At 39.2% G+C, this 16,158-nt stretch overlaps 1 protein-coding gene across 1 annotated transcript in view; it reads left to right on the top strand.

Moving 5' to 3' along the window:
* Positions 1-4,592: 4,592 nt before the first annotated feature.
* The window catches only part of MID1 (midline 1), a 249,591-nt gene continuing 238,025 nt past the window's right edge, over positions 4,593-16,158 (top strand). Inside the window, exon 1 of the mRNA XM_062603614.1 lies at positions 4,593-4,906. The gene's annotated coding sequence lies outside the window, so the exon portion shown is untranslated. The remainder of the gene's footprint in view (positions 4,907-16,158) is intronic.

Here is a 16,158-nt window from a genome sequence, read left to right as displayed (position 1 = left end):
TAAGTGGCTTGAGAGACAACAACTTCAGCTGCTTCTCAGATATGTAATTGCCATATAAGTACTTCTAGTGCATTTCAAGGTGAAGCCAAATTACTTCGGTGGGCCACTGCAGAAGGTAATGTAGTATGACAGTTTTTGACTTTTCCATGAAATAAGATAGAAGCATTTACACAGGTCACTCAGGTATCTTCTGGAAGGCAAAGGCTGATAGCTGATGAGTAGTAAAGAGCCATTTCAAACCTATTTCTCTGCTGTGAATCTCTGGACTGGACAATTAAGTTGCTCAACATGTGCCTATATTTTTGGAATGACAGGATTACTCTTGGTATTTCAGACTTACTATATTTTCTTGTGGTGGATTGACCCCATCTAGCAGCTACTTACCCACACAGCTGCTTTAGTCACTTTTTCACCACCACCAGCACCACCCATCGAGACCCAGTCTCCAAACAATGGTCACCTTGGAAACCAGCTCCCTTCTTACTCTATCTTGGATTTTATTGCAGATTTTTATTACGTGGTATGGAATAGTCCTTTGGCCAGTTTTGGTCAGCTGTCCTGGCAGTGTTCCCTCCCAGTTTCTTGCCACCAGTTTCTAGTCACTGGAGTAAGGCAGAGTGGAAAGAAAAGGCAACCTGGCGTATCAAGGTGGTGCAAGCAACAGACAAGTAACAGACAACCATTAGCATGTTAGCAACACAGTTTTAGCCACAGAGCCAAAATACAGCACCATACTGGCTGCTATGAATAAAGTTAACTCCATCCCAGCCATACCTAGTCAGCTGAGTTTCTCCAGCAGTCAGCTTGCTCCAAGAAAGCTGTACTCTACACCAGGGCATTTTTATCATAGCTTTTTTAGGGTGTTACACCACAAGTCTAAGTGTTAATGCATACCTGTGGACACTGCAACAATAACTTACAATGCAAAGTTAGCATTCAGTGCGTATAAATTATTTTAATGACAGTGCAGAAATAGCACTTGTGGACTTAGAAATAGTAATATATTCAGGGTTTTAGGTCTGTAAGCTAGCCGATCTTTTGATGTGGAAAAGAGATGCAATATACTAGAAAATTGTACCTTAAACAAAGAACTGAATCTACCTTATTTGTGATGTACTCGCTGCTGCTATTCTAGCTGAGCACATCACTTGATTTGAGGACTGGGTAAGGTAGCTGAGAACAAGCAGTGAACTATTGAATGACTGGTCTTGTTGCACCCCACAGGAACAAAGCATGCATTGTGGGATGCTTGGTGATGCACATCTCTGAGGGAAACTGAAGCTGTAAAGGTGCAGATACCAAGATGAGGCATGAATCTTGTCCATATCAAAGTGGAAGGAAGTGTTGCCACTGCATGGCAGGAATTAGAACTTTGAGAATGCATTATCAGCTTAATTCTAGAAACTGTGGGGCAACACTGATGTGCAATGAAACTTGAGAGATCTGTTGCTTTAAAGTTACACAGCTAAATTTAGCCAATTTATTTAGTCACTAAGTATGGACAATTTCAGCCTACAAAGAACTTCAGAAGCAAATCTTGATATCAAGTAAGAATTCACTGAAAAGAGAATGATTCTTCTGTGTTCCACAGAGCTTTTAATGGGGGGAAAAAGGCAGATATTTAGACAGTTGTGGCAGGATTAGGGACTAGTGTTATTTGTTTATGGAAATACATATTATGGAAATGTATGCATGGGAAATATATTTCTTGGTGCATAGCACTTATCTATTCCATTCAATCAAAATTCACCACGGAAAGTTACACTAGGTTTCCATTTCTAGTACAGCAACATAAACAGTGACAGGACTGTGTATGTAAAAAATGGGCAGAAATGGGAAGAGGAAAATCTATCAGTCTGTTAATAAAATATTTCTTATAAACTGTCTTTGGAGATGAAGAAAATACGGCTAGAAAGGCATGTAACTGGAAGTAAAGAGAAACAGAGTAGTACACTGATCAACCACTGTTGTTCTGGCTGGGACTATGGTTCTTGGCTCTGCTGGACAAAGGTCATTGGGCTTACAAATAGTTACTATCTAAATGACAGGAACTAAGCTAACCTCAACAAACCATTTGTATCAATTGTGCGCAGGAAACAAGCTAATGGCACACTGAATGAGGGTATCCATTTAACGCTAAGCTTTTGCTGGAAGCAACTTGGAGCACTGTAACAAAGAAAATAACACATTATCATACATTGAGTTCATTTCCGATGAATCTTTCAATTCCTTACCGTAAAAATAACATATTTTAGAGGTTTGCTCAGACCTGTTACTTCAGCTCTGAATGCAGTCTCAAACCTACTAGACCTCTTCCTGGAGAACAGGAAAGAACAGTTACCAGGTAATTAATGTTATCTTGGCATTACTCGCCGATAATGCACGTGTGACAGCAAAGTACATGGAAGTAATAAGTCTAGGTTACTCTCAGGTTCAAGAATTAACCGGATTGCTTCAGGATTTTATATATATATATATATATGTATATAAAAGAACTTCACAGGAATAAAAAAAGGTCTGACTGATATCTATTACAAAAATTAACTGCTGTTAACACTTCAGCAGACACATGCAGTGAAAGTGTAAGTACATTTCATTCTGGTATGTTTGAGGAAAAAATAATTACAAGTGTTTTTTAACTAAAGAATTCTCTTTTACATAGATAGTGTGTGCAGGACTTGTGGAAACTTATCATGCTTTGCCAGCCATCTAATGAAATCACAGTCTGGGGGTCAGCAACCAAAGTATGAGATTATATGCCTGGCTATACACCCTAAATCCCATGACTGATGTTTGGGTCAAAGGATGAAAGGAAAGGGGATACGTCAGGTATAGAATGACCGCTAGCTGAGTTCTTAGCTTGAAAATAGGGAAAATAAAGGACATGTATGGGCACTGAAAAGTGGTAGGAAAATCCTTAATTAAGGGAGTGGCTTTGAATAAATGAATGTGATGTTTATTGTGGCCTCAGTCTGGCTAACAGGAGAAGTGCTAGCCTAAGGACAGAAAGTCAGCCATACTTGAAGTAACATATATTTTAGTCTAAGTGCCCTTTAAAAATTCTTTTGTTGTTGCAGTTTTGGGAATATGATGAATTTTAATTGGCTTGATTCACATGAAAATCTGATACTCACTCAGGAACAGGTCACAAGCTCATTGGTGGTAAGGGAATACATGGCTGTGCAGTCCAGTGCAAATGCTATGTCACAGGAGCATGAACTTGGCAAAGCCAAAACACTGTTCTTATGCAGTGAAGCCACAAGTGAGTTATGTGTCCTGAAAGAGTCCCATGAAGACCATTACAACAAGCCCCTGGCCACATATTCTTGATTCCCTACGTATTGTGCAGAGAGAGTATTTTAGATAAATTTATTGAGTGTCTTACAGCTTTTATTGGTATTGTTTTTCATTTTTCTCAACTTCTGAGCCAAGCTCCTGCAGTATCATAAGGTTGAATGTTTATGCCTCAGGGGAAGTGGAAAATTATAACTAAAAAAAGTGTAGAAACCATTAGGAATGGCCATTAGGAATAACTTTTCTGTGGAGTATATTATTGGATGATCTTTAAGTCATATATTACATGGGGATAAGAGCTGTAGTCCACTGGATAATGATAATTACCAGGGTTTGGTTGGTACTGTGTTGTTTTTAACCCTCCACAGGTCACCAGGAAGCCAAATTTGTGTCTCTTGTCTGTTTTGAGTTACAGGCAATACATCTGGGGAAAGAACTTCTGTTGCTTTCACCTATTTTTTATTTTGCTTCCTTCCATCATTTGTTTTATTTCCTCTTTTTTTCCTTTCCTCATGCTTTCTGCTGCCTATTCCTCCCTGCATATTGAGTGTTTTAGCTTGTAGAAGGGTCATAATTAACAGGTGAACCTTGTCTGAATGGAAGAAAGGGAAACATATTACATGATTTTTCACTGTAATTAACTAATTGCCTGCTGGATTTCTTTCAAGACATGTAACTTGTGTTTGCAGAAGGGGGGTTAGTGAATAGTGAGCAGGCAAGAGGATTAAAAAGCATGTGAAATACATGTGTCACTGCTGTGCAGAATATTGTATATGTTTGTTCAGGGTACTTCCTCTATCTCTGCATTTCTGTTTAGATAGGGGTGTGTCTGTTAACACGTTTCAATCACACCTCGCTGACAAAGAGAGATCTATCACCAGAGGTTTAACTATTGCATTGTATAGAAAAGGAATTGAAAAACTGTAAAAGAAGTTCTCCTTATACTGCTTCTTTCTCTTTATATCAGTATTGCAATCCTCATTTCCTAGCCTTTTCATATAACATTTCATATATAACAAACTATACATGAAAACTCTAATAGAGGTAGAATTATTGTCAGAATGTACAGCCACCTCATGTACTTTTCCTGGAGTAAGGTGCAGGCTGAGTGTTCTGTGAAAATGTCAAGTGTTTAATGCAATGCTGGCATAGTAAACAGTATTGCTAAAGCTTTAAATAATGGAATAGTAATAGTTTAATAGGTGCTAAACTGCTGTAAGGAGATTGTCCTCCACTCTGAACACTCTTCACAGAGCTGAGCCGGCAAACTTCAAGCATTCAGACCCATTTGGTATCTGTGGAGTTAACCAAGTTAAGCTTACTCCCAGTTAACCTCTTCCACCAGGAATGCAAGTTGTGTTTACCTATATAAGGAAACCTGTTAGACTTAAATGAGCTCAGCCGGGCTGAGGGCTGCCTGCGAGAGGAACGAGAGCGGAGATCTCACACCCCAGCAAGCGGGCGGGGAGAGCAGGGCTGGACAGAGCGCAGCGCAGAGCCGATCGGAGCCCGCCCGGGAAGGGCTGTGTGTTGTGTGTGTGTGCGCTCCCATTCCTTCTTCAGCTTCAGGAAAAGAGAAGACAAACTGACTGGGGGAAAAATGGAGAAGCAGGTATGTCAGGCGGTTCCCCGCAGCTGGAGGGTGTCAGTGGCAGAGCGCGGAGAGGCGCGGGGTGAGGCGACTTGTTGGAACGGCTGTTCCTCCTAAAAACGGCTTGCTTGTTCTGTAAGGGCTGCAAATCAACAGCGTGCTTCTTGTGTACAGCAGCATCTATGTGAACAACTGTCTTAACTTCTCTGACATTCCATGTGCTTCTAATTGGGATACACCTTCGTTTTACTGGAGAGGTTCTCAAACTTTCTTATCTCTGATGGAACACAGATGTGAGCTGAGAGTGGAAATAAGGCTGAGATGCTTTGGTTAGCTGGCTGAAGCTCTGTGAATGCACAATGTTATGATCCCAGCGTGTCTGGAAAAAGAAGTCCTCGACTTTATTTTTTCATTATCTTAAAATGTACATCTTGTAAAAGGTGTGCCCGTTTAGCATTCAAGGTTTTTTGCGTGCTTTATTTTGACGTGTATGAATGCAGCTGGTCAGCATAGCTGGAATGGGTTTGCTGGAATACAAGTTCCTGCAGCAATAAGGGTTTCTCAGTGAGTTAAAAAAAAAAAAAACTGCAAGTACTCTTCTAGGAAATGCAAGCAAAACTTGTTCTTCTACAATTGCCCCAGTTCAAAACAAGGATGTGTGTTTCTTAAGGTGTATTTGCATATTCTGATAATCTTTACAACAGGCTCACAGAGACAGAAAGAGATTGTTCCTTGGAGAAAATAAAGTTGAAAACTTCCTTTAAACAGCTTTCTAGTTGGAAGAGTACTGCTGTGCAGCTCTTCAGGAGAGCTACTGTTAAGTATCAGCACGTTAATTGTGGAAGTTCATGCAACTTTTATGCAGCTATGGCATAAGAGATGGAAATGGAAAAATGCTTTCGGGTGATTTCTCTAAGTACCTACTAAGAAAAAAAACAGTGCAGAGAGCTAGTCGGAAACAGGTGGAGTTCATTTGCAAAGTTATTATGCTGTTCTCAGCAACTGAGACATATGATTGCTTTTCACTCACTTTCATGGTTGCTTATATGTATATCTGTACATGGATGTGAACGCAGTAGTCATGGGAGATGTAGCTACATCTTTCCTAGGAGTTGAAGTCAGAAAGTAAAATAAATTCCAATGCCCAAGGACTTAGAAGCTAAACCAAAGAAGATTATTATTTAAAACTCTCTTCCTTCTAAATATTCCTGATTTTTATGAACTGATGTCCATCTGAAATTAGTAATATGGTATTATCTGTTCAAAATTCATTCAGAACAAGGAGCTGTCAGAATTAAAATTCACTTGTGTTGATACAGATTCTCATTCATTTATGTGCAAGATTTTTCGAAACTCCTGACTTGGGATGTTTAGCGAATTACTAATGGGAATGGCACGGAATAGACATATTAAATTCATTAAAGAATTTCATATGTGCATCAGTGTTGCAAAGTAGGTAGCCAGTTCCTAAAAACTGTTTCAGTGCTGAAGATTCATTGTCATGAAACATCTTAGGTCTTAGTAGAAGTCACCACAGCAAAGAATGCAGGGCTAGTGAACGAGGACCATAAATTTCACTTATCTTGTTGCTTCTCATCCTGGTGGTTTTGTGAATAACCTTTATTATTGTGAATTGAGTGTGAACACAGAGGAAAAAGACTTTTAGCAGGGGTGTTAGTAATCAAAGCATGAATTTAAAGGGCAGGAGAAGACTTCAGGGAAACATGCTTTTAAATCACCTTTTCTCAAGTCTCTCCAGTAAATTCCACTGCCCCCATCAACTTAGTGCCTAGCTATGCTATAGTCATTAATGGTCTTTTGATTTCCCAGTGCAAAGCAAGATAGATCGTTCAAAGACATACAGTATATTCTGGTTGAGAAGAGCTTACTCTGCTCTAGGAACTGAGCAGCTATCTGTGTGGCCATGCTAGTGCAGGGCTGGTCCTGGCTGCAGCCTGTCCCTAGGCAAGCTTTGTGGCTGTGACTCTTGCAGGAAGACAAGTGTTGTGGGGTCTCATCCCTTGGGCCTGCAGCATCATGGTGGGACCTGCCTAAAACCAGTGTCTTTCTTCCTTTTTTTTTTTTTTCCTTTACCTTGGTGCTGCATCTGTGGTAGTGTTTGAATTTCCATTGGCCTGGAAACGTGAAGAAGCAAATTCTTTTCAGACCAGGATATATGGCTGGACAATATATCCCAGGGAAATATATCCTTATTTACAGTGAGAAATGAATTGCAAAGTAGATGAAGCAATTTAAAGTGTGGGGTTTACCTTGTCATCTCAAAGCACAAGAAAATCCAGTATCTATGGCTGGGTTATACAATGACCTTTCTCCTGCCTCATCTGCAAACCAGCCTCTTGCCCTAGACACTGATCTTCCATCCATGTTAATAGGTGACATATTTCATTCTCTGATTAAAGAAAAAGGAATATTAATTCTGACCCAGTTTAAAGATTAATTTTCATTTCTTCAAGGTTTTCTTTATATCAGTTACAATGACAGAGGTGTGTTCAAGGTGCAGAAATCATATTGTGTTGGATTGTATATTGGAGATGAATGTGCCAAACTCAGGCAAAGGCTCTGAGTGCAGCAGGTCTGTGCATACAACCATGGTACCAGCTTTGGTTGTGTAACTGATACAAGTGAAACAGAAATACTTGAATCTGACAGTCTTGATTACTTGAAAAGAAATTATCTTTTTCTTCCTTGTTGTATTACTGATGGGTTAATTCATAAAAGCTATCGCTCATTCCTCACTTTTAAATAGGAGAGCACTTGACACATTTTGCATATAGAATCATAATATTTTTGTTTAGAAATGAAAACATACTAAATGTCTTCAGTATTTTACACATTTAGTAATCTGCTCATCCTATGAAATGGTATGGTTTCACTTTTTGTATTTTGGGGTGGGTTTTTTTTGTTTCCTTGAGTTACAACCATGACCTCATACTTTCATTTTCTGTTTTGTGTATAATTTGAAGCTGAGTGCTCTTACACATTTGTAAGAGGCAGTTGGACACATCATGTTGGTTTTTTTTCTGCTATCTTTTCATTTATTCGATAAAAAAAGGACTAGGCTTTCAAAGGTGTAACTGGAGAGCTTGAAATAATAAAAGAACATGCTGTACTAGTTGCGTGCTCCCTTTAGGGTTTTGTTAAAGGCTTTACCATTCCATTATGCTATCATTTTGTAGTGTAAGCATTTTATATGGCATGTGTGATTTCATTGCCCTTAAGTGACCTTGGTAAATACCTTATTTCCCCTGAAGCACATGCCTAATTGAAAATTGCCATCTGCAGTTGCAGAGCTCCAAGCAAGAATTCTAAGAATAAGAGGGAGATGGGTGTCCAGAGAATGGGCAAGAGCCCCCATTCTTCTGTAGCGTTCACTCTATAGCATGAGGTTATATCTTTGCTTTGAAGATGAATGATAAGGAGTTGTAGGAAGGGCATCCTAATCTGTCTAACGAGTTCATCTGGCTAACGTTACTATCCTGAGGTTGTGAGATCTGCAAAGTGTGTGTTGCTTAATTATTTCTTTATTTTTAAATTTTTTAACTTGTGTGTCAGTCTTCCTCCACCCTTGGGTAAATGTCTGGAGTACAAAGTTAAAAATAACATTCCAAATCTGAGTTGTGCTTTTAAGTCCAACTGCTGTCTTCATACCACAGCGCTTGGCTCTGCTGTGCCACTGGGTTTGAGGATATATTTATGATGATCGCAGCCTGCAGTGATGACCTAAAAATGAGACATTGTGTTCCCTGCTAGAAGCCATTGGTGTAGCACTGCGTTACAGCTCCTGTGAGTGTATGCGCTTCAGAGTCATGCAAATGAAGGAGGCAAAAAGCTGGACAGTGTAAAGCTGAGGAATGGCTTAAGAAGGCACTTTCTCAGATGAGAGGACACTAAACTGTGCCCTGGATTAGAAAAAGAAGTCTGTGACATCTGTATATTTATTCACCAGTGTGTAATGTAATTATTTAGGACTGGAGCAATGCAAGTATTTTAATTAAAAAGGGTTGAGAAATGTAAAGCATGAAAAGCCTGTGATGAAGATGTGAAATTTTTTATCATGCCTTCTTGTATGTTTATTCAGTCTGAAAAGTTCAGAAAACTACCAAGTTGAAAATTAACGCCTCCTGGTCCTGTGTTATCTCCCAAGTAGACTTATTTATGAAACTTATCCTTTGAATTTGTTTCTGTGTTAATTCCAAGTTATATTTAGAAATTATTTGTCAGAGTTAAACTTTTGGAATACACACTACTTTGAGACTCATACAGGAGGTATTGAAAATATGCAATGTGTTAAGATCTGAGTTTACCAGCTGCTCAGAATATATGTTCCTGCTGTTTTGGTGTGTGTTTTCTTTCATTAAAATATCAATATTAAATCTATTTTTGATGGTATAGCAAGTAAAGGAATGCATAAACACTTATTGACAAAATGTGTGATTCCATGCTTTAATTTTCTCATGCTAAATGCTTTATGTTCAGCAAGATGTTTAAGAACATACTTGAGGCTGAAAGCCTATGCATAAGCAGATGCTTATTTCCCAGAGTATTTATATCTGGTGGTGTGACAAATGTTCCACTTCATATGTATCTAAATTTTTGTATTTTTTTAGTAAAAAGTTACTGTTCTCATGTGATTGTGTGCACAGAGGCTACAGCAACTGGTATTTGCTTTTAGATCAGTTGCATTATCAGGATTTCCCTTGAACAAATAAGCATCTTCCTTTTACTGGGTTTTTATAGCGTTACTACGTGGTGGTTTTGATATTTGGTCCTTTAGATGTCGGATTTAGGCATAAAAAAGGCAGTTGTTTTTGTTAGATATAATTATGCAAGCTTCAGCTTCATTTAGGGTTCGATGCCATTCACATTCAGTGGTATGAGCAGAATGCCATTTTTGACACCTCATGCATAGTTCCAGTCATTACAACAGGCTGAGAGCACTCCTGTTGGTAATGCGCTGGGAGTATCAGCTTGGAAGTGTCACAACTTGTCCACTGTGCTCCTGCAGTGATGCCTGTGCTCTGGCTGCTGAGTTTCTAACACTTTAGTTTGTAGCTGCCTAGTCTGGAAAATTCCATATAAAAGCTTAGATCAGGCCTCCTGAGGTTGATTTTTTTTTTTTTTTTTTTTTTTTTTTTGGGTGGGGTGGTGGCACCTTTAATTTTGCTAGGTAGGAAACAAAGGTAGTGTTCCTGCTATATTAATTCTGTAAAATGAGCTGTTGCTTTGCTGCATCTTTGTTATCTTTGTGTCATTCATAAGAAATTCCACCCCATCCTAGCTGGGGAGTTTAGGCATTAGCAGTTAATTATGAATTTTTACCCTAAGTATGGCAATGTACCCCAGGGTGGTTTGGGATATCCTATTGGTTGTGGGTTCAAAGTTATGCAGCTGTGCTTAACACTCCAGTGGGCAATTCTGGCTATGTTACGTTTTGCCTTTGATACATTGCCATACCACCACCATTAGCACAATGCTTAGACTGCAAACATCTGTTTGCTTTTATTGCACATGTGTTGCTTAAGATGTTGTGTTTTTACATGATGTAAATCACTGTACTCAAGCAGCATGTACGATTACTGACACAAGTTAAGGTTTATTTGGTAAATTAAAACGTATGTCCCATGGGATGGCATACATGACATATACAAAAGAGAAAACTGACAAGTAATGGACTCACCATTTATTTCATATTTTAGTGGGGGTTTTTAATGGTTTGAAGGGAGTCATGTGAATCTTGGTACAGAAGAAGATTGCAGTGAAACTGGCATGTACCCATATATCAAACAACAGTGATGGGAACAGAGAAATGCATTTGATGTTGGAAAACAAAATGATGAAACCTCTGTATCCTTCATTCTAGAATCTCATCATATTCATGGCATGAAACAGAACAGAACATTTAAGAAAGAACAGATGCATTTTGATATCACTGTATATAGTCAACAGTGCTCTTTTGAATTGAAAGGTTACTTAAATTTTGAATTAAGTTTAGCCGTTGTGCTCTGTAACTTGTCAGTAATATCCCATAGGTACACTGATGTTTTGGAGATGTAACATCTTGGTTCTAATGTGTACCACTGCACATTGCTGGAATGAAAACAGGATTGTTTTGGTTTAGATTAATGAAAATGAATGCACTGAAATGACTTACAGGTGTTAGGTTAACCCTCCAGAATTAAAATGCAAGCTAACATGCCTCCAAGGTTTTGGTTCTTATGTTTCTGTTCCATGAAGAGTTCATTTTGAACTTTTTGTCTATGTCACATGAGAACTAAAGAAATAAAACATGAGGAGAAATGAAAGATTACAATCCAGTAGAACCATCAGCTGAACAGGCCTTTATTCACCCAAAGACACTTTAAAGTTTTGGGTATTCAGAACTGCTATAATATAATAAAAATTAAAATAAAAACTTTTCTCTAGAAAGGGCTTACTAAGCTGAAAAGTTTAATTGATGGGGTTAGTATAATCTACTAAATTTCCAGTACATCACCCAGGCTGAGGGTGATAGAACTGAATTTGAAAGTTTTTTTGACTAGCTGGCAAGCTGGTCTGAAATCAAGAAGGTAGAAAAGAACCAGAAGAAACACAAGTTGCTACAGTCAGAGAAGAAAATGTAATTTACCGATAGAAAATAGGGGATAATTCAGTCAGCAGGAGTGTCTGTGGGCTACCACAAATATGACAAAATGTTGAAATGAAGGCCATTCTAGGAGTCATTACTGAAGGTACTGTATACAAGAGAATGAGGATATTTTGCCGTGTTCCACTGAGATAAACTCCCAGCTTGAATATTTTTATGCATAATACTTTAAGAAATATACAAACTGGAGAAAAGCTAACAGAAAACAAACAAAAAACTGTAACAAGAAAACATTACACAGGAGGGAGTACGTTTTTACTGAAAACGTAGATTCCTGGAATGTCTTGTACAAGGACTCTTACGAACTAATATTCTGTCTAGAGGACCAAGGAGAAGCTGAGTTCTCCCTGCTGCCCACTGCTGCCTTCATGTGAGAGCAATAGGTGAACACACCAGAACCAGGCATAGCTGCCACAGCTGGGCAGCTCATAGGTTTTACTATCCAAGTGCTACTTGCATGAACTCAGCCTGGTAAATTCCTGTCTAGAAAAGAGAATAAACTGTGCTGTAATACACAGACATTATTTTTTCCTCATCCCTGCTGAGGGTGGAACAAAAAGCAATTTGCAGCATTAGTGGGGTTTTTTGGACTTCAGGAAGAATCCTACAGCTACAGTGCTATTTAGGCACTGGAATGGGTTACTCAAAGAACATGTCAGATCTGTGAAAAAAGGAAATGGCCTCACATGGACCTTCTCAGACCTACACATCTGTGATTGCTCCCTACAACTTTGATTTTGTCCCTAGGATAGAATCCAGAAATGCTTCCCAGTTTCACACCCCAGCATGTCTCATGGCCATGTCCCAGTGCTGTAGTAGTGATTAAAAGCTGGGCCGGCATTTCCTCTTATCTTTACTCTATGCCCCCAGTTCCCATACTTTGACCAGGTGCTACCGGATCAGTAGGGTGAGACTCTCTGGTGCTTCACAGGTGTAGCTCCTATCTACAGAGAAGAACAGGCAGCTTCAGACTGGTATTATGTCTACAGTATAGAAGGCAGTAGGCACCTGCTGCTGCCCTGTTTGCTCATTCTAATATTACAGACTCACTGCTCTGGGATTCAGGAACTTTGAATGGCTACTTTACTTTTAGCTTCTATCCAGTTATTAGTCTCAAGAGTTATTGTAAAGACTCCCATTTTAACATTAGCATTTAGTAAAAACAAATACGGAGATTACATGAATGAATGCAAAACCTAATAAAATCATGCCAAGGTAAGTGGGAATAGTTACATATGTGAAACCATTGTCTCTTACTCTATAAAATGCATAGCTTTTCCTCTTACTGTGTAGGTTATGTGATGCAGCCACAAAAAAACGGAATTGCGCCATCTCTGTAGATAAAAAGCAACCAAGAAAAAATGTAATTACTGCAAATAACTTGCTTGTGTTGGTGCTGGGGAGAAGACTGTTTTCCCAAGCACTGTATTTAAGTAGAAGGTAAATGGGAGAGTTGTGTGACAAAATTCTCCTTGGACAGCAAATTAGAGTGTTTGGTTTGTTGTGTAAAATGTGTTGCTGATGTGCCATGGGCAAGAAATCGGTACATCTCCCATGTTTATGTAGTAGCACTAAGTCATTGATTACTGTTGATCAATGATGTACCACCACAGTGCTATCTCCATTAAGCTCACTATGAGAATACAAGGCACAGCAGTCAACTAGTTAGGTCCCAAACTGAAGTCAATGATCCAAGAGAAGGAGAATGTAAAAAGATAAAACAGGGAACTGAAAGTGAGATTAATTTCTTCTACTTGGTACTTCCCCTAACATTCTAATGACTCAGCATTTCTGAGGTCAGTTGTTTCACGAGTTTGGGTAAACTGAATTCCTAAATGATTGTTGACTTAATTGTGGGTGTCTAGGTCATAAAATGGCTAACATTGAACTGCTGACCTTCCTAAAATTAGTTCATATGATTAATTTTTAAAAGATAGGTGAATATTCTTATTAGCAGAAAAGAATTTTTAACTATTACACATACACACTTGAACGAGTACACCTTTTCACTTGTCTGTGAATGTTTTGCTCTAATGGGGATGGTGTAAAGGGATTGCAGCAGGAATATTTGTTAGCAGAACAAATTGCTTTATACCACACTGTTCAAAGTTATCTGTTGGTAGCAGAGGCTGAATGTGCTCCCCTCCTTCTTACTGCAGTTAGGGGGCTGTTACTTAGTCTTTCAGGCCAGTGTTTAGCTTAGGTGGCAAGATGGCCACTGTGAATTTCCTAGCTGTCTGGGTAAGACCATGGGATTGATGACTCTGGACTTGCAAAAGGGATGCCATAAAGTATTTCTGTTCCTTGCTCTTGGAAAGCTATGGTTTTCCACAGTGGTCTGTGATTCTTGCGCTCCCTTATTCTGAAGGGAGAAACATTGTCTCAGGCAACCAGTATGTAACTGTTGGAAAACTGTTTTGTGATAGCAGTCTTTACTAGAACTTTCAATTACTGTCTTTTGGGAAAGAAGCGTATTACATTTTGTCTGTACATATCCATAGGCTATTATAAAATGTAAGTATTTATTTATTATATATAAACTATATAATATTTTTATTATTATAAAACTGAATCACTCTCATTTCTGAGGTGTAGAATTTCTGCATCTAAAAGTATTTTGCAAAAATTAAATTGAACCAGGCTACTAAATCTGGGTCAGTGTTGGGACCAGTGCTGTTTAACATGTCTGTTGATGACATGGACAGTGGGACTGAGTCACCCTCAGGAAGTGTGCTGATGACACCAAGCTGTGTGGTGCAATCAGCAAGCTGGAGGGAAGAGACAACATCCAGAGGGACCTGGACAGGCTGGAGAGATGTGCCAATGCCAATCTCATGAAGTTCAGCAAGCCCAAGTGCAAGGTCCTGCATGTTGGTTGGGGTGATCACAAGCACAAATACAGGCTGGCTGGAGAATGGGTTGAGAGCAGCCCTGAGGATAAAGACTTAGGGGGTGCAGCATGATGAGGAGCGCAACATGGCCTGGCAGTCTGTGGCTGCAACCCAGAAAGCCAGCTGTATGCTGGGCTTAACTAAAAGAAGTGTGACTAACAGGTTAAGGGAGGTGATTCTACCCCTCTACTCTGCTCTTGTGAGACATCACCTGGAGTACTGTATTCAGCTCTGGGGCCTCCAGAAAAAGAAGCCCGTAAACCTGTTGGACCAACTCCAGAGTAGGGCCACGAAGATGATCAGAGGGCTGGAGCACCTCTCCTATGGAGACAGGCTGAGAGAGTTGGGGTTGTTCAGCCTGGAGAAGAGGAGGCGCAGAGGACACCTTAGAGCAGCCTTCCAGTATCTGAAGGGGACCTACAAGAAGTCTGGAGAAGGACTTTTTACAAGGCTGTGTAGTGACTGGAGAAGAGATAATGGCTTTAAACTGAAAAAGGGTGGATTTAGATTAGATATTTGGAAGAAGTTCATTACTATGAGGATGATGAGACACTGGAACAGGTTGCCCAGAGAAGTTGTGCACACCCCATCTTTGGAAGAATTCATAGCCAGGTTGGTTGTGGCTTAGTGGAAGGTGTCCCTGTCAATGGTAAGGGAGTTAGAACTATAGGATCCTTAAGCTCCCTTCCAACTCAAACCATTCTATGATACCGAAATATTTGGTAATTGTAGGCAAGTGTATAGTCATATGTCTATTCAGAAGCGGCTTTTAATATTTTGCCTAGAAGAAAATCATAATTAAAATGCTTGGACAAGCTAAATACAAAGCTAAACCTTGTTTGGAAGATGACTTTTTTCTGAGCAAGCTTCTGTAATTCTCTTAGATCAGGACCATGTGAATGTTAAAATCTAATGAAACATGACAATCCTTTGTCCAGTAATGTGTAAGTATGGTACCAATATTCCACTAAAAGGAACTTTCTAAAGAGTTGCTTATCAGCATTTTCCCCTATTGAACTCATTAAACGCTAGATTGAGGAAAAGTGTGTTTATGAATTAAGTTTTGCCCAACTTCTATTTATATGCAGTACGATATTAAGCTTTTACTGCTGTGCCTTTCGTAATCAGAACAAGACCTATAACATCCCCCTAGAAGGGATTATGGAAGTCATCCCCTTCTGCTTCAAGAGGTATTCTTCACCATATGTGTTTCCCTAAAGTTAAGGTGCAAACTAATAAACTGAAGCAATAGAATCAAAACTTCCTTTTTCAGCATGGTGTTTTTCAGTGTGGTGATTAGCTGCCTCATATTCAAAATGGTGGCTACAAAGAATGCAGCTGTCTGAAAAGATTTCAAAGGCATGAAGAAAAGGAATTGTTTGCAATGTTTCATCCCAGTGTGTATAACAAAAGATGTTAAATGAGTGTTACAAAAGCGCTCAAACTGCACTAATCAATATACAGAAGTTAATGTATGGTGTGTGACAATTTTTGGAAGAGACCTGTGCAATTTATGAGCAGTATGTATGTGGAATGGTCTTCCACAGGAAGTGATGAAGCACTGTGTACTGAGCCGCTGTACATTGGCAAATGAACTGCATAAAGCGTTTGAAAGCTCTTCAGAAAGCATATCTGAGAAGAGTAGTTTGTGAGAGACTAACCTGAGATCAGAATCCACGGTCCATTGTCTCAAAGATTGGTATGAGAAGCTGAGATGG

The sequence above is a fragment of the Pezoporus occidentalis genome, unplaced genomic scaffold (genome assembly GCF_034315485.1).
Source record: "Pezoporus occidentalis ecotype Australia unplaced genomic scaffold, CSIRO_AGI_Poc_V1 ctg81, whole genome shotgun sequence".
Classification (NCBI taxonomy): domain Eukaryota; kingdom Metazoa; phylum Chordata; class Aves; order Psittaciformes; family Psittacidae; genus Pezoporus; species Pezoporus occidentalis.
This window is presented reverse-complemented; position numbering and strand designations above follow the sequence as displayed.